We start from the raw sequence: 24,890 nt of genomic DNA, 5'->3' as shown, positions 1-24,890 counted from the left end.
CCTGTCCACCACAGGAATGAGAGATGAGAAGTTCTCTTTGTAGCGGGGGTCGAGAAGGGTGAACAACCAGTAATTGGTGTTGTCCAAAATGCGTGTAACGCGAGGGTCACGGGAAAGGCAGCATAACATAAAGTCAGCCATGTGTGCCAGAGTCCCAACAGACAAGACTTCGCTGTCCTCATCAGGAGGATGACTCTCAATCTCCTCATCCTCTTCTTCCTTTTCGGCCCATCCATGATGAACAGATGGAATAAACCTGCTGTGGGTACTACCCTCTGTAGTGGAGGCAACCTTCTCCTGCTCCTCCTCATCATCTTCCAATTCGCGCTGAGAAGACGAACAGAGGATGGTCTGGCTATCACCCTGTGTACTGTCTTCCCTCATTTCCACCTCTTCCACATGCAAAGTGTCCTCCTTCATTGTGAGCAGCGAGCATTTCAGTAGACACAGAAGTGGGATGATAATAGCGGCATCGCCGCTCACCATCTGTGTTTATTCCTCAAAGTTGCGTAAAACTTTACAGAGGTCAGACATCTATGCCCACTCGTTGCTTGTGAAGAGCGGAAGCTGAATGGAAAAGTGACGACCATGTTGCAGCTGGTATTCCATTACTGCCCTCTGCTGCTCACAAAGCCTGGCCAACATGTGGAACTTGGAGTTCCAGCGCGTACTCACGTCGCACAACAGTCGGTGAGCTGGCAATTGCAAGCGCTGCTGCAGCGTTGCCAAACTGCCGGAAGCTGCCAATGACTTGCGGAAATGGGCGCACACGTGGCGCACCATCACCAGTAGCTCAGGCAAATTGGGGTAGGTTTTTAGAAACCGTTGAACCACTAGGTTGAACACGTAGGCTAGGCATGGTATGTGTGTGAGCTTGCCGAGCTCCAAAGCCGCCACCAAGTTACGGCCATTATCAGACAATCATGCCTGGTTCTAGGTTGAGTGGCGAGAGCCACAGCTCAGTCTGGCCCCTTAACCCCTGCCACAGCTCTGCGGCGGTGTACTGTTTGTCACCTAAGCAGATCAGTTTAAGCACGGTCTGTTGCCGCTTCCCCACTGCACTGCTTCCAGCTACTGACTGATGTCTGACTGGTGCTGCAAGATGATAATTCAGAGGTGGAAGTGGAGGAGGAGGCGGAGGAGGAGAAGGGGGGGTTGCAGCCACTAACGTAGGTGGTGGCCGAAACCCTGATGAAAATAGGGCCCGCAATCCTTGGCGTCAGTAGCACCTGTGCCATCTCAGGGTACAACTCGCTCCCGGCCTCCACAACGTTCACCCAGTGTGACGTCAAGGAAATGTAGCGTCCCTGCACAAAAGCACTTGTCCATGTGTCAGTCGTTAAGTGGACTGTGTTGGTCAGGGCACGAGTGATGTTACGAAACACATGCTGGAGTAAGGCGGGCAGGGCACACTGGGAAAAATAGTTGCGGCTGGGGACTGAGTAACGAGGGACGGCTGCCGCCATCAGGCTGCGGAAAGCCTCAGTGTCCACAAGCTTAAATGGCAACATTTCCAGGGCCAGAAATTTGGAAAGGTGCTCATTTAGTGCTATGGCCTGTGGGTGGGTGGCAGGGTATTTGCGCTTTTGTTCGAAGGCCTGGGGTATAGACCTCTGTCCATACCCCAGGCCTTTGAATGAAAGCGCAAATACCCTGCCACCCACCCACAGGCCATAGCACTAAATGAGCACCTTTCCAAATACGCTGTGCTGGGACACAGAAGTGGATGTGCTAGCTGATGGTGCTTGCGAAGGTCCAGGTGCAGGGCAGGAGGAATCTGGGCCTGCGTCTTGGACAGGGGATTGACCAGCACGATACACAGGGGAAGTTGAGGCAGTGGTGTGACCTGCAGACACTGATTGTGTACCCAGAAATTTGGCCCACCTATTAGGGTGCTTTGATGACATGTGGCCGATCATGCTGGTGGTGGTGAGGTTGATAGTGTTCATGCCCCTGCTCATTTTGGTACGGCACAGGTTGAAAATGACAATTCTTTTATCGTCCGCACTTTCCTCAAAAAAGCGAGATTGCCGACCTCCCACCCCTTGGCAAGAGAGAATGCCGCAAGGGGGTGCTCCGCGTGGAACAGTTGCGGGCCTGTTTGGTGTGGCCCACCTTCTCCCTTTTGCCACCCCACTGCCTTTTCCAGCCTGTTGCGGTGCTGCGGATCCCTCCCCCTCTATACTGCTGTCCTCGCTCGGCTTGCCACCTTCCCAGGTTGGGTCAGTGATTTCATTGTCCACCACCTCCTCTTCCACTTCCTCACTCTGGTCATTCTTCTGACTTGTTGACCTAACAACAACCTCACTTATTGACAACTGTTTTTCATCCTCATAATCAACTTCTTGAGACACTAATTGCCATTGACTTATTGGCAACTGTGTCTCATTATCATCATCTACCTCGTGAAACACTAATTGCCGTTCCCCACCGTCATCTTTTTCTGACTGTGGATGCTCAAGAGTTTGGGCATCAGTGCACTCGATCTCCTCATGTCCCTCTTCTAGCGGGATTGGCGAGAGGCTCAAATCAAGGAATGGCGATGAAAAGAGCTCCTCAGAATATCCGAGTGTGGGATCACTTGTTTGGCAAGACTCTCTATGGTGGGAGGAAGGAGGATCAGGGTGAGGATCCTGTTGACCACACTCTTGGCTACTGAGACTGGACTTTGTGGAAGACAGGGTGGTGCTTAACGGACTGAAAGCATTATCTGCTGCAATCCAACCGACCACCTGGTCGCACTGGTCTGACTTCGAGAGTAGTGTCCTTGCGCCGCCCTACAAACTGGGACATGAAGCTAGGTATCGTGGATGAGTGTGTTTCTTGTGCTCTGGCAGCAGGCACAGTTTAACTGCGCCCAGGGCCACTGCCTCTGCATGCACCATCAGCAGCATGGCCTCTTCCCCGTCCCTTACTGCTCGCCTTCTGCATATTAAATGGTATATATGCTTGCAAGTATGTCACACGTACAGTAGCGCTGGTTTTGTAAGTGTATGCGCAAATACATTGCACAGAATGTCACAGATATTTAGGATGTGAAAACGTTATACAGGAGATGAAGCGCAGGTAATGTTGCTGTCACCAGCATCTAATAAAAAATTAAAGAGAATGTCACTGATATTTATGATGCGCAAACATCATACAGGAGATGTAGCGCAGGTAATGTCGCTGCTGTCACCAGTGGCTAACGTTATACAGAAGATGTAGCACAGGTAATGTTGCTGCTGTCACCAACGGCTAATAAAAAAATTACAGGAAATGTCATAGCTCTTTGGGATGCGCAAACGTTATACAGGAGATGTAGCGCAGGTAATGTTGCTGCTGTCACCAGCAGCCAAACAATTTCACATAATTTAGCGCATGTTGCGCTAATATATTTCGCAGCCAGATAAAACAATAGTCCTTAAAAGGACTGTTTGGTCTCTAACACCTTTCAACACTCAAAACTCCCTAACAAAAAAGCACAATTCCTCTCCCTACACTATCTGTCCCTTCTGATGCGGCTCGCCCTGACTAAGGGCTCTTTCACACTTGCGTTGTTGGGATCCGGCGTGCACTTCCGTTGCCAGAGGTGCCCGCCGGATCCGGAAAAATGCAAGTGTACTGAAAGCATTTGAAGACGGAGCCGTCTTCAAAATGCTTTCAGTGTTACTATGGCACCCAGGACGCTATTAAAGTCCTGGCTGCCATAGTAGGAGCGGGGTGCGGGGGAGCGGTATACTTACAGTCCGTGAGGCTCCCGGGGCGCTCCAGAATGACGTCAGATCGCCCCATGCGCATGGATGACGTGATCCATGTGATCATGTGATCCATAGAATGTGTCGGCAGATAAGAACCATTTGGCCCATCTAGTCTGCCCAATATATCTGAATCCTATGAATAGTCCCTGGCCCTATCTTATATGAAGGATGGCCTTATGCCTATCCCATGCATGCTTAAACCCCTTCACTGTATTTGCAGCTACCACTTCTGCAGGAAGGCTATTCCATGCATCCACTACTCTCTCAGTAAAGTAATACTTCCTTGTATTACTTTTAAACCTTTGCCCCTCTAATTTACAGGGAGTGCAGAATTATTAGGCAAGTTGTATTTTTGAGGATTAATTTTATTATTGAACAACAACCATGTTCTCAATGAACCCAAAAAACTCATTAATATAAAAGCTGAATATTTTTGGAAGTAGTTTTTAGTTTGTTTTTAGTTTTAGCTATTTTAGGGGGATATCTGTGTGTGCAGGTGACTATTACTGTGCATAATTATTAGGCAACTTAACAAAAAACAAATATATACCCATTTCAATTATTTATTTTTACCAGTGAAACCAATATAACATCTCAACATTCACAAATATACATTTCTGACATTCAAAAACAAAACAAAAACAAATCAGTGACCAATATAGCCACCTTTCTTTGAAAGGACACTCAAAAGCCTGCCATCCATGGATTCTGTCAGTGTTTTGATCTGTTCACCATCAACATTGCATGCAGCAGCAACCACAGCCTCCCAGACACTGTTCAGAGAGGTGTACTGTTTTCCCTCCTTGTAAATCTCACATTTGATGATGGACCACAGGTTCTCAATGGGGTTCAGATCAGGTGAACAAGGAGGCCATGTCATTAGATTTTCTCCTTTTATACCCTTTCTTGCCAGCCACGCTGTGGAGGTCTTGGACGCGTGTGATGGAGCATTGTCCTGCATGAAAATCATGTTTTTCTTGAAGGATGCAGACTTCTTCCTGTACCACTGCTTGAAGAAGGTGTCTTCCAGAAACTGGCAGTAGGACTGGGAGTTGAGCTTGACTCCATCCTCAACCCGAAAAGGCCCCACAAGCTCATCTTTGATGATACCAGCCCAAACCAGTACTCCACCTCCACCTTGCTGGCGTCTGAGTCGGACTGGAGCTCTCTGCCCTTTACCAATCCAGCCACGGGCCCATCCATCTGGCCCATCAAGACTCACTCTCATTTCATCAGTCCATAAAACCTTAGAAAAATCAGTCTTGAGATATTTCTTGGCCCAGTCTTGACGTTTCAGCTTGTGTGTCTTGTTCAGTGGTGGTCGTCTTTCAGCCTTTCTTACCTTGGCCATGTCTCTGAGTATTGCACACCTTGTGCCTTTGGGCACTCCAGTGATGTTGCAGCTCTGAAATATGGCCAAACTGGTGGCAAGTGGCATCTTGGCAGCTGCACGCTTGACTTTTCTCAGTTCATGGGCAGTTATTTTGCACCTTGGTTTTTCCACACGCTTCTTGCGACCCTGTTGACTATTTTGAATGAAACGCTTGATTGTTCGATGATCACGCTTCAGAAGCTTTGCAATTTTAAGAGTGCTGCAACCCTCTGCAAGATATCTCACTATTTTTGACTTTTCTGAGCCTGTCAAGTCCTTCTTTTGACCCATTTTGCCAAAGGAAAGGAAGTTGCCTAATAATTATGCACACCTGATATAGGGTGTTGATGTCATTAGATCACACCCCTTCTCATTACAGAGATGCACATCACCTAATATGCTTAATTGGTAGTAGGCTTTCGAGCCTATACAGCTTGGAGTAAGACAACATGCATAAAGAGGATGATGTGGTCAAAATACTCATTTGCCTAATAATTCTGCACTCCCTGTAAAACTGTGTCCTCTTGTGGTAGTTTTTCTTCTTTTAAATATGCTCTCCTCCTTTACCGAGTTGATTCCCTTTATGTATTTAAAAGTTTCTATCATATCCCCTCTGTCTCTTCTTTCTTCCAAGCTATACATATTAAGGTCCTTTAACCTTTCCTGGTAAGTTTTATCCTGCAATCCATGTACTAGTTTAGTAGCTCTTCTCTGAACTCTCTCTAGAGTATCTATATCCTTCTGGAGATATGGCCTCCAGTACTGCGCACAATACTCCAAGTGAGGTCTCACCAGTGTTCTGTACAGCGGCATAAGCACTTCACTCTTTCTACTGCTTATACCTCTCCCTATACATCCAAGCATTCTGCTGGCATTTCGTGCTGCCCTATTACATTGTCTTCCCACCTTTAAGTCTTCTGAAATAATTACTCCTAAATCCCTTTCCTCAGATACTGAGGTCAGGACTGTGTCAAATATTCTATATTCTGCCCTTGGGTTTTTACGCCCCAGGTGCATTATCTTGCACTTATCCACATTAAATTTCAGTTGCCAGAGTTCTGACCATTCTTCTAGTTTTCCTAAATCCTTTTCCATTTGGCGTTTCCCTCCAGGAACATCAACTCTGTTACATATCTTTGTGTCATCAGCAAAAAGACAAATCTTACCATTGAGGCCTTTTGCAATATCACTTATGAAGATATTAAACAAAATTGGTCCCAGTACACATCCCTGTGGAACCCCACTGGTAACATGACCTTGTTTTGAATGTTCTCCATTGACTACAACCCTCTGTTGTCTGTCACTCAGCCACTGCCTAATCCACTCAACAATATGGGAGTCCATGCTCAATGACTGCAGTTTATTGATAAGTCTTCTATGTGGGACAGTGTCAAAAGCCTTACTAAAATCTAGATATGCGATGTCTACTGCACCTCCACCGTCTATTATTTTAGTCACCCAGTCAAAAAAATCTATAAGATTTGTTTGACATGATCTCCCTGAAGTAAACCCATGTTGTTTTTCATCTTGCAATCCATGGGATTTTAGATGTTCCACAATCCTATCCTTTAATAGGGTTTCCATTAATTTGCCTACTATTGATGTCAGACTCACTGGTCTATAGTTGCTCGATTCCTCCCTACTACCTTTCTTGTGAATGGGCACGACATTTGCCAATTTCCAATCTTCCGGGACGACTCCTGTTGCTAATGATTGGTTAAATAAATCTGTTAATGGTTTTGCCAGCTCACCACTAAGCTCTTTTAATAATTTTGGGTGTATCTCATCAGGCCCCTGTGACTTATTTGTCTTCACTTTAGACAGCAAACTTAGAACATCTTCCTCTGTAAAGATACATGCATCAAACGATTTATTAGTCATCCTTTCTAGTGGAGGTCCTTCTCCTTTTTCTTTTGTAAAAACTGAACAGAAGTATTCATTAAGGCAGTCGGCTAGCCCTTTATTCTCTTCTACATACTTTCCGTCCTTTGTTTTTAATTTAGTTATTCCTTGTTTTAATTTCCTTTTTTATAGAAACATAGAAACATAGAATGTGTCGGCAGATAAGAACCATTTGGCCCATCTAGTCTGCCCAATATATCTGAAGAATGTCTTATCCCCTTTTTTCATAGACTGAGCTAGTTTTTCTTCTGCCTGCGCTTTAGAAGTTCTTATAACTTGCTTGGCCTCTTTCTGCCTAATCTTGTAGATTTCCTTATCTTCATTGCTCTAGGTTTTTTTATAATTACAAAATGCTAGCTTTTTATTTTTAATGATTTGGGCCACTTCTGCTGAGTACCACAGTGGTCTCTTCCTTTTTTTGCTTTTACTGACAAGTCTAATGCAATTTTCTGTTGCCTTCAATAATGCACCTTTTAAGTAGTCCCATTTCTCCTGGACTCCATGTAATCCGTTCCAGTCTGATAAGGACTCATTTATGACTAATTTCATTTTTGAAAAGTTTGTTTTTTTAAAATCTAAAACTTTTGTTTTTGTGTGGTGGGACTCTTTCACAGTTCTTATATTAAACCACACTGACTGGTGATCACTAGATCCCAAGGTTTCGCCTACAATGACATCATATACCGAATCCCCATTTGTGAATACCAAATCCAAAATGGCCTCCCTCCGGGTTGGCTCCTCAACCACTTGTTGTAGAGATAACCCCAGTAGGGAATTTAGAATATCTGTACTCCTGGTAGAACTTGCTATTTTGGTTTTCCAGTTTATATCTGGAAGATTGAAATCTCCCATAATGATAACTTCTCCTTTCATTGTCATTTTAGCTATTTCTTCAACTAGTAGATCATCTAGTTCTTTAACTTGACCAGGTGGTCTATATATCACACCTACACGAGTTACTGCATGGTTAGCAAACTGCAACGTAACCCAAACTGACTCTATGTTGGCCTCACCAACTTGTATTAGGTTAGATTTAATGCTATCTTTCACATACAGGGCCACTCCTCCTCCTTTCTTGCCTTCTCTGTCTCTTCTGTATAAAGAGTACCCTGGTATGGTTATGTCCCAGTCATTTCTTTCATTAAACCATGTCTCCATAACAGCCACTAAATCTACATTCTCAGATGCCATTGGGGTGCCCTGATGTCATTCTGGAGCGCCCCGGGAGCCTCACGGACGGTAAGTATACTGCTCCCCCGCTCCCCGCTACACTTTACCATGGCTGCCAGGACTTTAGCGTCCCGGCAGCCATGGTAACCACTCTGAAAAAGCTAAATGTCGGGTCCGGCAATGCGCCGAAACGACGTTTAGCTTAAGGCCGGATCCGGATCAATGCCTTTCAATGGGCATTAATTCCGGATACGACCTTGCGGCAAGTCTTCAGGATTTTTGGCCGGAGCGGTATTTTCTCCGGCCAAAAAACGTTCCGTTCCGGAACTGAAGACATCCTGATGCATCCTAAACGGATTTCTCTCCATTCAGAATGCATTAGGATAAAACTGATCAGGATTCTTCCGGCATAGAGCCCCGACGACGGAACTCTATGCCGGAAGAAAAGAACGCAAGTGTGAAAGAGCCCTAAGTCTGAGCCGAACCATGTTTCATCGGGTGCTATATAGCACCCTATGAAGCGATCCGGCCAGCCAATCACTGTAATGCCAGTAACCAACATGGCTACGGCATTACAGTGAGTGGCAGTACTTCCACGCACGTTTATTGGCTGCATAGCAGCCAACAAACGTGCGGGGAGGAGACCTGAGCATCGCGCTCGAGTACACGCCGTGTTCGGCCGAACACCGCTATGTGTCGAGCACCGAGATGCTCGAGTGAAAAAGGTGTTTATCCGAGCATGCTCACCCACCACTAGGGATGACATTTATAATACAATATGTTTTTGTTTCTTATAGAATACTAATGAAATCAATAATAAAGAATAACACATCCATCGAATATTTTTACATTTTGCCATTTTCTGGTGAGACAAGAAATAAACCGCTCATTGTCACTTTCTTCTTCTTGATAAATCTGGTCGGAGTCCTTATCAATTCCTCCATTATCACAGTCATATGTCTGGAGGTTCAGTTACATGAACCAATGTATCTCTTTATCTGTAACTTGTCCATTGTAGACATATTTTATACATCGGTCACGGTTCCTAAATTACTGCACATGTTATTGTCCGGAAATCACTTTATTTCCTTCTCACAATGTTATACTCAGTTCTACTTTTATTTAGCTGTGGCGACTGCAGAAGGAATTCTTCTCTTCATTATGGCTTATGACCGATATGTCGCTATCTGCCTCCCCTTACATTATCACCGGATCCTGAGTCGTAGAAACTGCATCCTGATAACTATTGTTCTTTGGACAGTTGCTTTTTTAAACTCCTTACTGCTTGAATTATCAGCATTATACATGTCCTCCTGTCACTCCAACCTCATCCACCAGTTCTTCTGTGATCTGAAGTCACTAACAAAGACTACTTGCACCGGCTCACAAATGTTTTTCATAATGGCATACATAGAAATATTTATATTTGCATTTATTCCATTGATGTGCACTTTTATTTCTTATGTTAACATTTTCTCCGTCATCTTCAAGATGAAGTCAAAAGAAAGCCGAAAAAAAGCCTTCTCCACCTGCTCATCTCACATCACCGTTGTCTCTATTTACTATGGTACAGGGTTTATTGCATATATGATACCAACTTATTTTGATGTTCTGGATGTAGTCTTCAATGCAGTATATACAACTATCATCCCTATTATAAATCCTGTCATATACAGCCTACAGAATTCCAATGTACAGTCTGCATTGCTGGAGTTAGTGCGGGAAAAGTGTATTATAAAACAGAAATAAACTGAATGTAAAGTAGAATAGAAATCTGCAGAACATGTCTTTACTTACTGGGACAGCATATCGGGAATAGTCACAATGTTTAAGCCAACATGGCCATGGATAGATGATAAACTGAATATTGTTCATTATTAGAGATGAGCGAATCGAAGTTGACGAAGTGGAATTCGAGCCGAATTTCAGGAAAAATTTGATTTTTCCTAAATGGCTACTACATGTGTAAGAACATGGAAAAAAGAAACTCTGGTAAGGCAGGATCACCCATAATGCCATGCATGCAGCCAATCAGCAGCCAGCCCTGTGATGTCACAGCCCTAAAAATAGCAACCAGCCAACTTAGATTCTGCCATTTACCAGTGCACTTAGTGCAGGGAGAGACGTCAGCAGGCGCTAGGGACAGTGTTAGAAAAAACTTCATAGTGCTGAAAAAGCAATTTACAAGTGCAGGGAAAGATTATTCCATGTGTAGGGAAAGGATAGGGAGAAATCATTCCATAGCATTTATGTTGAACAGGGTTTAGTAGGGGAGGTTACAGCCTGGGTAATAGGAACAATCCTATTACACCTTGCTGCACTGACTGAGGATCCAAATTGCCATTATACAGCTCTGTAATTCCAGCAAATCGTTCTTGTTATTGAGGAGCAAGTGATGTTTGATACAGGCATTAACAGGGTTTATTACAAGGAAATATTTCTACATCTTATTTGCCCTTGTGCGGTGCAGTTATATGTTCTAAAGCATTTTTTGGCTTGTATTAGTGGGGAAAAGAGGGCTTATTAGTCGTTGTGTGGTGAAGTGTTAAAATTACAGCCCTTTTTGTCGTGTATTAGTGGCAAAAGTAAAAATATATTTGCCCTTCAGCGGTGCAGTTATCTGTTCTAAATCCTTTTGTGGCATGTAAATATAGTTGCCGGTCAGTGGTGCAGTTATACAGTTGTGTTTAAAATAATAGCAGTGTGTTTAAAAAAGTGAATAAAGCTCAAAATCCTTCTAATAGCTTTTGATTCCACACACACAAATGCATTGGGAACACGACACATTTTATTCCAAATCAAAACATGAAGAAAAATATATGAAATTTTTAAGAAAAGTTAATATTAGACTGTTCAAAAAAATAGCAGTGTTTGTATTCTTCTTTACAAACTCAAACATTCACTATATAAACTGAAAAATGTTTGAAGATTTTGCTTTCCTTTGAATCACTTCACTAATATTTAGTTGTATAACCGTTGTTTCTGAGAACTGTTGTACATCTGTGTTGCATGGAGTCAACCAACTTCTGGACCCTGTGAACAGGTATTCCAGCCCAGGATGATTGCAATACATGCCACAGTTCTTCTCTATTTCTTGGTTTTGCCTCAGAAACTGCATTTTTTATGTCACCCACAAGCTTTCTATTGGATTAAGATCCAGGGATTGGGCTGGCCACACCATAATGTCAATCTTGTTTGTCTGGAACCAAGATGTTGCACGTTTACTGGTGTGTTTGGGGTCGTTGTCTTGTTGGAACACCCATTTCAAGGGCATTTCCTCTTCAGCATAAGGCAGCATGACCTCTGCAAGTATTCTGATGGATTCAAACTGATCCATGATCCCTGGTCTGCGATAAATAGGCCCAACACCGTAGTATGAGAAACATCCCCATACCATGATGCTTGTGCCACTATGCTTCACTGTCTTCACAGTGCACTGTGGCTTGAATTCAGTGTCTGGGGGTCGTCTGACAAACTGTCTCCGGCCACTAGACCCAAAAAGAACAATCTTACTTTCATCAGTCCACAGAATGTCTCTTTAGGCCGTCAATGTGCTCTTTGGCAAATTGTAACCTCTTCAGCACATGTCTTTTTTTCAACAGTGGGACTTTGCGGGGGCTTCTTGCAGATCGCTTGGCTTCACATAGGCGTCTTCTAATTGTAACAGTACTCACAGGTAACCTTAGACCTTCTTTGATCTTCCAGTAGAGTCCTTGCCATTTTGGCTTTTCTTCTATTCATTTGAATGGTAGTTTTTTACTTTCTTCCACGTCTTTCAGGTTTTGGCTGCCATTTTAAAGCATTTGCAATAATTTTAGCTGAGCAGCCTATTATTTTCTGCACTTCTTTATATGTTTTTCCCCTCTCCAATCAACTTTTTAATCAAGGTACACTGTTCTTCTGAACAATGTCTGGAACAACCCATTTTCCTCAGAATTTCAGAGAGAAATGCACTGAAACCAGCATGTACAACATTTGCTGACTTCCTTCCTTAAATAAGGGCAATAATGGCCACCTGTTTTTCAAAGAATGAATAACCTCACTCATTGAACTCCACACTGCTATTATTTTGAACATGCCCCTTTAAATTAGTGATTTAATTACACAGAATCATCAGCATGCATGTCATGACTGATGGGTCTGTTGGATTTCTATTACTCTACTACACCTGCTAGTAAATTATTTGCCATGTAGAAATATAATTTCTACCAAAAACAGTCATTGATCAGGTTAGTGATGTCTGACTGCTATTATTTGGAACACAACTGTATGTTTTAAAGCCATTTTTGCCATGTATTAGTGGCAAAACAAAAATGTATTTGTCGTTCAGCGATGTAGTTATATATTCTAAGCCATTTTTGCCGTGTATTAGCAGAAAAAGAAAATATATATTTGCCGGTCAGCGGTGCAGTTATATGTTTTAAAGCCTTTTGTGGTGTGTATTAGTGGAAAAAGATAAAATATATTTGTCACTTGGGACAAATTGGATGACCGAGTCAACCATTCAAGAACCGCTGGGTTGCTGGTCAAGACACAACCGCTAGATGACATCGGGAGCTCAGGCCTCTCGCTGCGACCCTTGCTGCCACGCCCCCTTACTCTGCTGTGACCTGTGCCTGTGCAGGAAACATTAAAGCCTCTGCCACTCCTCTGTGCAGGGCCTGGCACTTCTCCGTCTGACATACTGTTAGATCAAATAAATAAATAAAAAGGAAATTAAAACACCCCAAAAACCTCTGTAATTTTCTCACTTCAGCACACAAAAGCCCTTTTTTTAACCACTAATACACGCCAAAAAGGGCTTTAGAACACATAACTGCCCTGCTGAACGGCAAATTTATTTTTCTTTTGCCACTAATACACGCCACAAAAGGCTTTAGAACATACAATTGCACCGCTGTTGGATCCGCAGTCAGTGCAGTAAGGTGTAATAGGATTGTTCCTATTACTGTCACAACCAGACAGCTGAGAAGCTCTGACAGGAGCCGTCCAGAACCTCCTCCTTGAGTTTCTTTGTTTTGGTTTTCAGTTCCTCATCTCGTTAGCCTAGCTCAGCTGTCATGCAGTTGGACTGATTGCTTCCCTTTAAGTTCCTCCCCATAATGCATTAGGTTGCGGCTTATACAACTTCCTGGAATGTGTGTGCTTGCTGTTCCTAGTTCCAGTTCCCAGTTCCCAGTCGTCTGCAAGATAAGTGCTGTTTATGTATTTGTGATTTTCTGTTTTCTGGATCCAGGTGACCCTGACTCCCTCCGTGTCTGTGTAGGGAGCCGGTGGTCGTGTCCCCTCACTATTGTAGGGTCATCAGGTGTAAGATAGTCGAGGTACGTGGATATGCGCCCATCCACCTTTGGGGTGTTCGCATAGGCTGAGCAGTAAGGGAGAGTGGCAGGTCTCATGCAGGGGTCTCCCTTTTGTTCCTTAGTTGTGGATCCAGTGAGTCATAGATTATATTGTATTGTCTTGTTTCCCTGTACACCCTCCGTGACATTATAAGCCGCCAAAACCGTCTCAAGCATGGATCCGGTTTCACTTTTGGCTGAACGCCAGGTTCTTTCATTGGAGGTGGCTGATCTAGGTAGGATTTTTTCTCAGTTTCAAGTGACCGGTTCAGCTTGCGTTCATGGAGTTTGTTCTGAGCCTAAGATCTCGCTCCCGGATACGTTCTCTGGGGGTAGTGAGAATTTTGTGCGTTTTAGAGAGGCTTGCAAACTCCATTTTCGCCTTCTTCCCCATTCCTCTGGTGATGAGGAACGGAGGGTGGGGATCATTGTATCGCTGCTCAGGGGTAACGTTCAGTCCTGGGCCTTTTCGCTACCGGAGGGGGCACGGCCCCTCCGCTCAGTGGATGAATTCTTTTTAGCCCTGGGTCAGATATATGATGATCCGGATCGTATTGCTCTGGCTGAGTCTAGACTACATCTGTTATGCCAGGGTAAACAATCCACAGAGATATACTGCTCAGAATTTCGGAGATGGGCAGCTGATACTGGTTGGAATGATGCTGCACTCCGAAGTCAATTTTGCCATGGTCTTTCAGAGGGATTAAAAGATGCATTTGCCTTTCATGAGAGGCCTATCTCCTTGGATTCTGCTATGTCTCAGGCCGTTCGTATTGACAGGCGTCTTAGAGAGAGAGGAGAGATCTCTCCTTCCTGTCATACTCAGTCCCGGGACAGTGCAGCGGTCTCATTCTGTGCGCAGGGGTCTCAGTCGCTGTCAGCCCCTTCTGAGCAAGAGCCCATGCAGCTGGGGTTGATTGCCTCAGACAATAGAAGATTCAGCCCACATGGGAGGGTTTGTTTTTGTTGTGGAGGTATAAATCATTTGGCAAATGTTTGTCCCTCTAGGAGATTCAAGCAGTTTTCTGAGAGTAATAAAGAAACAAAAAGGAAAAAATCTTTTAAAAATGTTCAGTCTGTTACTATTGGCAGGGTTGAGGCGGAAATTGAAGGTTTTCCGTTTGCTTGTAGTTCCCGTTTTGTCCTGCCTGCTAGGGTGGCGCTAGAGAGCAAGAGCATTTTTTTGTGAGATTTTTGTGGATAGTGGAGCAGCTGTCAATCTCATTGATAATCAATTTGCAATAACTCATGGTTTCCAGGTATGCACTTTGGGAAAGGATATTCCTGTTTTTGCTATTGATTCCGCTCCACTTTCTCAGAAATCATTAAAGGGCATAGTTCACAATATCCGTTTGGTTGTGAGTGATGCTCATGTTGAGGATGTGTCATGTTTTTTCCTTAGCGGTTTGCCTACTCCTCTAGTGTTGGGGCTACCCTGGCTCACTAAACATAACCCCACCATTGATTGGCAAGCGAGGCAAATAAATGGTTGGAGTGACTTTTGCAGAGAGAATTGCCTCATGACATCTGTTTCTGAGGTTTCTACTAAGACTGTACCACCTTTCCTCTCTGAATTTTCGGATGTCTTCTCTGAGAGTGGAGTTCAGGATTTGCCTCCGCACAGGAAGTACGATTGCCCTATTAATCTCATCCCAGGCGCCAAGCTGCCTAAATCTCGTTTATACAATCTTTCCCAACCTGAGAGGGTCGCTATGCGTGCTTATATCTCTGAGAGTCTGAGAAAAGGACACATACGACCCTCGAAGTCACCTGTTGCCGCTGGTTTTTTCTTTGTTAAGAAAAAAGATGGTTCTTTAAGACCTTGTCTCGATTTCAGGGAGCTGAACAGTTTCACTATTCGTGACCCTTATCTGCTTCCTCTGATTCCGGACCTGTTTAACCAGGTTGTTGGGGCTAAAGTCTTTTCCAAATTAGACCTAAGAGGGGCATACAATCTGGTCAGGGTCAGAGAAGGAGACGAATGGAAGACGGCTTTCAATACCCCTGAGGGCCATTTTGAGAATTTGGTTATGCCTTTTGGTTTGATGAATGCCCCAGCCGTTTTTCAGCATTTCGTGAACAGCATTTTTTTATCATTTAATGGGAAAATTTGTATTAGTGTATTTGGATGACATTTTGATTTTTTCTCCTGATTTCAAGACTCATAAGGAACACTTACGTCAGGTCTTGCTCATCCTGCGGGAGAATAAATTATACGCGAAACTGGAAAAATGTGTGTTTGCGGTTCCAGAAATTCAATTTCTGGGGTTTCTTCTCTCCGCTTCTGGTTTTCGCATGGACCCCGAGAAGGTCCGCGCTGTGCTTGAGTGGGAGCTTCCTGAGAATCAGAAGGCGCTGATGCGTTTTTTGGGCTTTGCCAATTATTACAGGAAATTTATTTTTAATTATTCCTCTGTTGTTAAGCCACTCACTGATATGACCAGAAAGGGGGTAGATTTTTCTTCCTGGTCGGTAGAGGCGCGTAAGGCCTTTTCTAATATCAAGGAGAGTTTTGCTTCCGCTCCTATCCTGGTACAACCTGATATTTCTTTACCCTTCATAGTTGAGGTTGATGCTTCTGAGGTGGGTGTGGGTGCGGTCTTGTCTCAGGGTTCCTCTCCTGCCAAATGGCGACCGTGTGCCTTTTTCTCGAAGAAACTCTCCTCCGCAGAGAGAAATTACGATGTGGGAGATAGGGAGTTGTTGGCCATCAAGTTAGCTTTTGAGGAATGGCGCCATTGGCTAGTGGGAGCCAGACACCCTATTACCGTGTTTACTGACCATAAGAATCTGGCCTACTTGGAGTCAGCCAAGCGTCTAAACCCGAGACAGGCCAGATGGTCTTTGTTCTTTTCAAGGTTTAATTTTGTTGTCACGTTCCGCCCTGGGGTTAAGAATGTGAAGGCAGATGCCCTGTCACGTTGTTTTCCGGGAGGTGGGAATTTTGAAGACACGGGTCCCATTTTGGTTGAAGGTGTGGTGGTCTCTGCTCTTTTTCCTGAATTGGAGGCAGAGGTGCAGGCAGCCCAGTCGGAGGCTCCTGATCTTTGTCCTCCTGGGAGGTTGTTTGTGCCTCTCACTTTAAGACACAAGATTTTTAAGGAACACCACGATACGGTCCTTGCTGGGCACCCAGGGGCAAGAGCCACACTGGATCTCATCGCTCGGAGATTCTGGTGGCCTGCGCTTCGTAAGTCGGTTGAGGGTTTTGTGGCAGCCTGCGAGACTTGCGCTCGTGCCAAAGTCCCTCATTCACGGCCATCAGGTCCTCTCCTTCCCTTACCCATTCCTTCCCGTCCTTGGACACATCTGTCCATGGACTTCATAACGGACCTGCCTCGTTCCTCGGGGAAGACTGTGATTCTGGTGGTGGTGGACCGTTTTAGCAAAATGGTGCATTTCATCCCTTTTCCTGGTTTGCCCAATGCTAAGACGCTGGCGCAGGCATTTATTGACCACATTGTCAAATTGCATGGTATCCCTTCAGACATAGTCTCTGATAGGGGCACGCAGTTTGTTTCCAGATTCTGGAAGGCTTTCTGTTCTCGCTTGGGGGTTCGGTTGTCATTCTCTTCTGCTTTCCACCCGCAGTCGAATGGCCAGACGGAGCGCGTCAATCAGAATCTGGAGACATATCTGCGCTGTTTTGTGGCGGAGAATCGGGAGGATTGGTGTTCGTTTTTGTCCCTTGCTGAGTTTGCTTTAAATAACCGTCGTCAGGAGTCCTCTGATAAGTCACCATTTTTTGGTGCATATGGGTTTCATCCGCTGTTTGGGACTTTCTCGGGAGAGGGGTCTTCTGGTTTACCTGATGAGGACAGATTCTCCTCGTCTTTGTCATCTATTTGGCAAAAGATTCAGGATAATCTAAAGAGCATGAGTGAGAGATATAAGCGTGTGGCGGATAAGAGACGTGTGCCTGGTCCGGACCTGAATGTTGGTGATCTGGTGTGGTTGTCTACCAAGAATATCAAATTGAAGGTTCCCTCCTGGAAGTTGGGTCCTAGGTTTATTGGGCCTTACAAGATCCTGTCTGTCATCAATCCTGTTGCCTACCGTCTTGATCTTCCTCAGACTTGGAAGATCCATAATGTTTTTCATAAGTCCTTATTGAAACCTTATGTTCAACCTATTGTACCCTCGCCTTTGCCTCCTCCTCCGATTATGGTTGATGGAAATCTTGAATTTCAGGTCTCTAGGATTGTGGATTCTCGTCTTGTCCGCGGTTCCCTCCAGTACCTCGTTCATTGGGAGGGTTATGGTCCTGAGGAGAGGATGTGGGTCCCAGTGACGGACATTAAGGCCACTCGTCTCATCAGGGCTTTCCATAGGTCCCATCCTGAGAAGGTGGGCTCTGAGTGTCCGGAGTCCACTCGTAGAGGGAGGGGTACTGTCACAACCAGACAGCTGAGAAGCTCTGACAGGAGCCGTCCAGAACCTCCTCCTTGAGTTTCTTTGTTTTGGTTTTCAGTTCCTCATCTCGTTAGCCTATCTCAGCTGTCATGCAGTTGGACTGATTGCTTCCCTTTAAGTTCCTCCCCATAATGCATTAGGTTGCGGCTTATACAACTTCCTGGAATGTGTGTGCTTGCTGTTCCTAGTTCCCAGTTCCCAGTTCCCAGTCGTCTGCAAGATAAGTGCTGTTTATGTATTTGTGATTTTCTGTTTTCTGGATCCAGGTGACCCTGACTCCCTCCGTGTCTGTGTAGAGAGCCGGTGGTCGTGTCCCCTCAGTATTGTAGGGTCATCAGGTGTAAGATAGTCGAGGTACGTGGATATGCGCCCATCCACCTTTGGGGTGTTCGCATAGGCTGAGCAGTAAGGGAGAGTGGCAGGTCTCATGCAGGGGTCTCCCTTTTGTTCCTTAGTTGTGGATCCAGTGAGTCATAGATTATATTGTATTGTCTTGTTTCCCTGTACACCAAACGTGACAATTACCCAGGCTGTAACCTCCCCTACTGAACCCTGTTCTACATAAATGCTGTTTAATGATTCCTCCCTATCCTCTCCCTACACATGGAATAATCTTTCCCTGCACTTGTAAATTATTTTTTTAGCACAATAAACTCTTTCCTATCACTGTACCTAGCGCCTGCTGACGTCTCTCCCTGCACTAAGTACACTGGTAAATGACAGAATCCAAGATGGCTGAGGCTATTTATAGGGCTGTGACATCACAGGGATGGCTGGCTGCTGATTGGCTGAATGCATGGCATTATGTGTGATCCCACCAAACCAAAGTTCCTTTCTCCATGTCCTCACACATGCAGCAGCCATTTTAGGAAAAAATTTACCATGAATCGCGAGGAAATTCGGATTCGGCGCGAATCAAATTTTTCCTGAAATTCGGATGGAATTCCACTTCGTCAGCTTCGATTCGCTCATCTCTAGCAATAATCTATGAAACACACAGTCTTATTTCCAAAATAAGCATCAGTAAATGCTGATGGGGGTGCTTAATATGTATTGTATTTTGTTATGTTATTCATATGTACTGTCCGTTCATTCCACCAGAGGAGGTAATGGTTGTCAGGAACAGGCCTAACCACCCTGTTTCTCACCTCTTGGTAGGACTTGGCTGGTCCTACTTCCTGCCAGGAGTAGACGTTTCAGTTCAGAAAGCGAAGGGAGAGGCAGCACATGTCAGAGCTCCTGCTGTGTCTAATTCTCCTGTGAGACCAACACCCCAGAGAGATTTTAAAAAATCAAGAACACTACTTTCAGAAAGCATCAGTGTGACAAGACAGCAGAGTGATCAGCGAAATTACAGCTTTACAGACACTGCTGCAAGGTGAGGGACTATAGCTCAGACAACCATCACCTAGAACAACCACCAGGCCAGACAAACCTCAAGCCTTTATCCACCTATATCCTATATCCACAAGTGCTAACAAGTGCCATTAAGTTGCCATCCAACCAGCCACCAAAGCTCCTCATCTGGTGCCAGAAACTGCACTTTGTACTAAATACTGCTGGATGTGCCACAAGTTACATTTTGCACTAAATAAAGAGAGATTTTTTATGTTTACTTCTGACCTGATTCTACAAACCACCTTTACGCCATATCGATCCCCAGAGAACAACAGCCTAAGGGACTACACCATGACCCAACATCACTATCAATCCCATTGCGGAACGGAACAGGAGGCCCATTGTAGAAGTGATATATAACAAAGGTGCTCAGTGCATATAAATAGAGTTAACTATATAATTCATTAATTAACATATTAATAATATTATATTATATATTAATAATTAATATCTTAAATATATTAAAATAACCATGATTATTAAAAAGAAAAAAACTAATTCCACAGTGTACATAATTGTATAGCCATAGGCGTAATCGTGATCATAATTATACAGGTGAAATATTTGTAATGTCCCATTAAGGGCTCATTCACACGGCCGCAAATTTCAGATCTGCAAAACACGGATGCCGCCCGTGTGCCTTCCGCAATTTGCGGAACGGAACGGTTGGCCCATTATAGAAATGCCTATTCTTGTCCGCAAAACGGACAAGATTAGGAAATGATCTATAATTTTGCTGGGCCACGGAACGGAGCAACGGATGCGTTTTTTTGCGGCCCCATTGAAGTGAATGGGTCCGCACCGGAGCCGCAAGAAATAAGGCTCGGATGCGGAACCAAACCACGGTCGTGTGAATGAGCCCTAATTCATATAGGTGCATAATTAGTCATCACATGAACATAATCCATTGTGGACAAAAACAAGTTATTAAAAGAAACATGTAAACACTTGACCAGCATGGATCCCCGTTCAACAGGTGATTCTAGCGTGATCCTCAAACTGCGCATGCGCGGCCTGTATTTCCACTTCCGTTCCTATCGTGGAACGCATGTTTGGAATGCACATGTGACTTCTCAGGACCCGATCACATGATCGGCTAGTTTGTGACACACATACCAAGCCGCAAGCTGTACCGTAGTAAAGGGATGTATCATTAAATAATATCATATTTGTCAAAGTCTGATTACTGTAATTAGAGATGAGCGAATCGAATCCCACAAAGTGGAATTTGATCCAATTTCGTGTCAGCGAATCGATTTAATCTGAAATAGCATAAAAACCAAAAAAATTTCAACTTACCTTCTCCATTTGCTCGCGATGGGCCGCCGGCCTCCATCTTGCTTGAAAATCTCGGCCGAAATCCTGTGCAGCGCGAGATTACATCGCACCGCACAGGATTTTGGAAGAGATCTTCAAGCAGGATCGCGCCGGCCCGTTGCGAGCAAATGAAGGCGGTAAGTTTGATAAAAAAATACATTTTATTGTTAATTTTACACTCAGATGCCGCGATCATGTATGAACGATGCATCTGAGGGGTACAATTATGGGGGCCCGAACTTGACCCCGAACCCGAACCCCATTGAAGTCAATGGGGACCCGAACTTTTGGGCACTAAAATGGCTCTAAAATAGTCCTGGAAAGGGCTAGAGGGCTAGAAAATGCATCAGAATGTGCTTAAGAGCATAGCAACTGTTCTGCAAACAAATGTGGATAGGGAAATGACTTAAAATAATATAAAATACAGAAACATTTAAAATAACAATCTGGATCTTGGAGTAGGAGGTTGAGAAGGCGGTGGATGGGTGGATGTGGCGGTGTAGGTTGATGTGGCGGTGTAGGTGGAAGCGGCGGTGAAGGAGGAATAGGTAGCCAACACTGATTTGTGTTATTTTTTATTTTTAAATTGGGGTATCCCCCAAAATATTGGGACATATAACAAAATAAAACAAAGAATAAGTGCACTTGAGTACAAGAATGGATGGTTGAGGCTGGTATAAGTGTCTATTCTGCACAAGGTACGGACAAGTCCTGTGGGATCCATGCCTGGTTCATTTTAATAAACGTAAGCTTCCACATTGGCTGCGGCCTGTGATAATGCTCTCTGCCGTGCTAAACACACGTTCACACTATACACGGGCTGCAGGGCAGGTCAGCACCTCCAAGGCTGACAGAGCTTTTCCACATTTGGTCCATGCTAACCCTGCCTTCTCAGGTGCTGGTGGTGCCCCAGTTGCGTTGGCGAACTCTTCCTCCTCCTCTGCCTTCGCCTTGTGCTTCCACTGTGCCCCCGCTGTCAGGAGGGAATGCCATCAGCAGCGTGCGCTTGTAGTCGCACATCTTCCGATCAGTAACGGGCCATTTTTTGCGTTCCGTATACGGAACCATTCATTTCAATGGTTCCGCAAAAAAAAACGGAATGTGTTCCGTATGCATTCCGTTTCCGTATTTCCGTTCCATTGAAAGATAGAACATGTCCTATATTTGGTCGCAAATCACGTTCCGTGGCTCTATTCAAGTCGATGAGTCTGCAAAAAAAAACGGAACACATACGGAAATGCATCCGTATGTCTTCCGTTTCCGTTCCGTTTTTTGCGGAACCATCTATTGAAAATGTTATGCCCAATTTTCTCTATGTAATTACTGTATACTCTATATGCCATACGGAAAAACGGAACGGAAAAACGGAACCGAAACGGAAACACAACGGAAACAAAAAAATGGAACAACGGATCCGTGAAAAACGGAACGCAAAACACTGAAATCGACATACTGTAGTGTGAAAGAGGCCTTAAAGACAGGCAGGGATGCAACAAAGTCACTTCAATACAGTTTCTTGCTTGTTCCAGCCAATCTACAGTTCAGTTCAGCTGGATCGCAACAAGGACAAGTAATCAGTTCATGTCATCCACAATAAAGTCATGCCGGCTCGGGGCTCCTTTAGAAGCGTCCACAGACCAGTGTTTCTCCACACGTGCCTTGCAGGGTGTGATCTGAAGCCTCTCACACAACACACACACCCTGCCTCATGCTGATTACTTTTAGGCTAGGGCTACACGACGACATGTGCCGTGCGACAATTTTTATAATGATAGTCCATGGTTTCGCACACTGCGAAATGCGACATGCTGCGACTGTGACACGACAGTAGCAAAAAATCCATCCAAGATGGATTTTTCTGCGACTGTCGCAGTCGCAGCATGTCGCAGTGCGACACCATAGACTATCATTATACAAAATGTCTTGTCACGTTGGTGCGACATCAATGTTGCGTGACACATGTTGCAGTGTGGTCGTGCCCTATGTGTCACGCGACTTACTGTCGCGTAGTCCTAGCCTCAAACGCAATTGTGGACATGGGCCACGTGTAAACCCCGGAGTAGATCGTGGGGAGTAAGCACCCACCCAGCTCTTTGCTTACTCCCAGTAAAAGCTAGGCCCGGATTAGCTGAAACCAGCTACTGTATGCTAGTTATCAAGAGCATCCACCATCTATTCTAGTGGACACACAAGCTAAAGGCTTTTACTCCCCCAAGGCCGGGTACCTTGGTGGCTTGTCTCAGGTGCACCACAGCGAACCCCGATATGCCTCTCCTTAATAGGTTTCTTGCACAATTCTCGGAGATACATACCGTCCTTCATATATGAGGCCTGTCATTGCCTCGCAAAGGTCACATGGGGCGCCAGCCAATTACAGCCATGCCAATACTAGGCATGGCTGTGAAGGCTTCCAAGTGCCCACAGCTTAAACGCTTGTTGATTGGTTGCATTGAAGCCTTTTAACAAGCTTTATTTAAAATCCGAACACAAACACGGATTTTCGAGCCAATGTTCGGGTACCCGGACACCGTAATGTTCGGTACGAACCCAAACAGTGTGGTCCGTGTTCGCTCATCCCTATCCATGATGCTTTATTTCTAAGTCCTGTTTCACATTTTCCCCTCTACGGTAGAGGCTTAGTTGTGTGCACCGCCTACTGATATGTGAAAATGTAAAATTACCTCAGGTTTATGTCTCTCAGGCATCATACTTGCCTGCCGCGCTGTCTGTGACCGGCCGGGAGCTCCTCCTACTGGTAAGTGACAGGTCTGTGCGGCGCATTGCTTAATGATCTGTCACTTACCAGTAGGAGGAGCTCCCGGCCGGTCACAGACAGCGCAGCAGGTAAGTATGATGCTTCTAATATTGCTAAGTAACCATGGCAACCAGGACTTCAGTAGCATCCTGGTTGCCATGGTTACCGATCGGAGCCCCAGCGATTAAACTGGGACTCCGATCGGAACTCTCCGCTGCCACCAATGATCGGGGGGGAAAGGGGAGGCCGCACACTGGCCACCAATGATAATACAATAAAGGGAGGGAGGGGGGGCCGGGGGGGCCGCACACTGGCTACCAATGATAATACAATAAAGGGAGGGAGGGGGGGAGGGGGGGAGGCCGCACTGGCCACCAGTGAAATTAAAACTGGGGAGGGAGGGGGAACGAACTGTGTACATGACTGCCCCCTGCTGCCTGGCAGCCCCTGATATCTTACAGGGGGCTATGATACACACAATTAACCCCTTCAGGTGCAGCACCTGAGGGGTTAATTGTGCTGATCACAGCCCCCTGTAAGAGATCAGGTGCTGCCAGGCAGCAGGGGGCAGTCATGTACACAGTTCGTAGTATATTCTAACTAGAAGCGTCCCCATCACTATGGGAACGCCTCTGTGTTAGAATATACTGTCGGATTTGAGTTTTCACGAAGTGAAAACTCAGCTCTGAAAAAGCTTTTATGCAGAGGGATCTTCGGATCCGTCCGTATGAAAGTAGCCTACGGACACGGATCACGGACACTGATGCCAATCTTGTGTGCATCCGTGTTTTTTCACGGACCCATTGACTTGAATGGGTCCGTGAACCGTTGTCCGTCAAAAAAATAGGACAGGTCATATTTTTTAGACGGACAGGATACACAGATCACGGAGGCGGATGACAAACAGTGCATTTTGCGAGTTTTCAACGGACCCATTGAAAGTCAATGGGTACACAGAAAATCACGGAAAACGGAACAACGGCCACGGGTGCACACAACGGTCGTGTGCATGAGGCCTAAGGCTAAGGCCCCATGCACACGGATGCAGACCCCTTCTCTGGAAGGTGCAGTGAGGAACGGAGGCACGGAACCCCATGGAAGCACTACGGAGTGCTTCCATGAGGTTTCTCTCCGTGCCTCTGCACTTTAAAAAAATAGAACTTGTTCAAGTTGAATGGGTCTGGATTGTGCCCGTGCCCTCAAATTGCGGTCCCTAATGCACGGAAGGGCTGACCAATGGCTGTGTGCATGAGCCATAATTAAAAACAATAGGGGAGATTTATCAAACTGGTGTAAAGTAGAACTGGCTTAGTTACCCATAGCAACCAATCAGATTCCACCTTTCATTTTTCACTTTGGAAAATGAAAGGTGGAATCTGCTGCTTTACGCCAGTTTGATAAATATTGTGTATACTGTACGTAGTAAAATAAATTAAAAGTGAAAAAATTATACGATGGAAAAGTAAAGTAAAGTTAATTAA

This window comes from Bufo bufo, chromosome 7, assembly GCF_905171765.1.
Source record: "Bufo bufo chromosome 7, aBufBuf1.1, whole genome shotgun sequence".
Classification (NCBI taxonomy): domain Eukaryota; kingdom Metazoa; phylum Chordata; class Amphibia; order Anura; family Bufonidae; genus Bufo; species Bufo bufo.
This window is presented reverse-complemented; position numbering follows the sequence as displayed.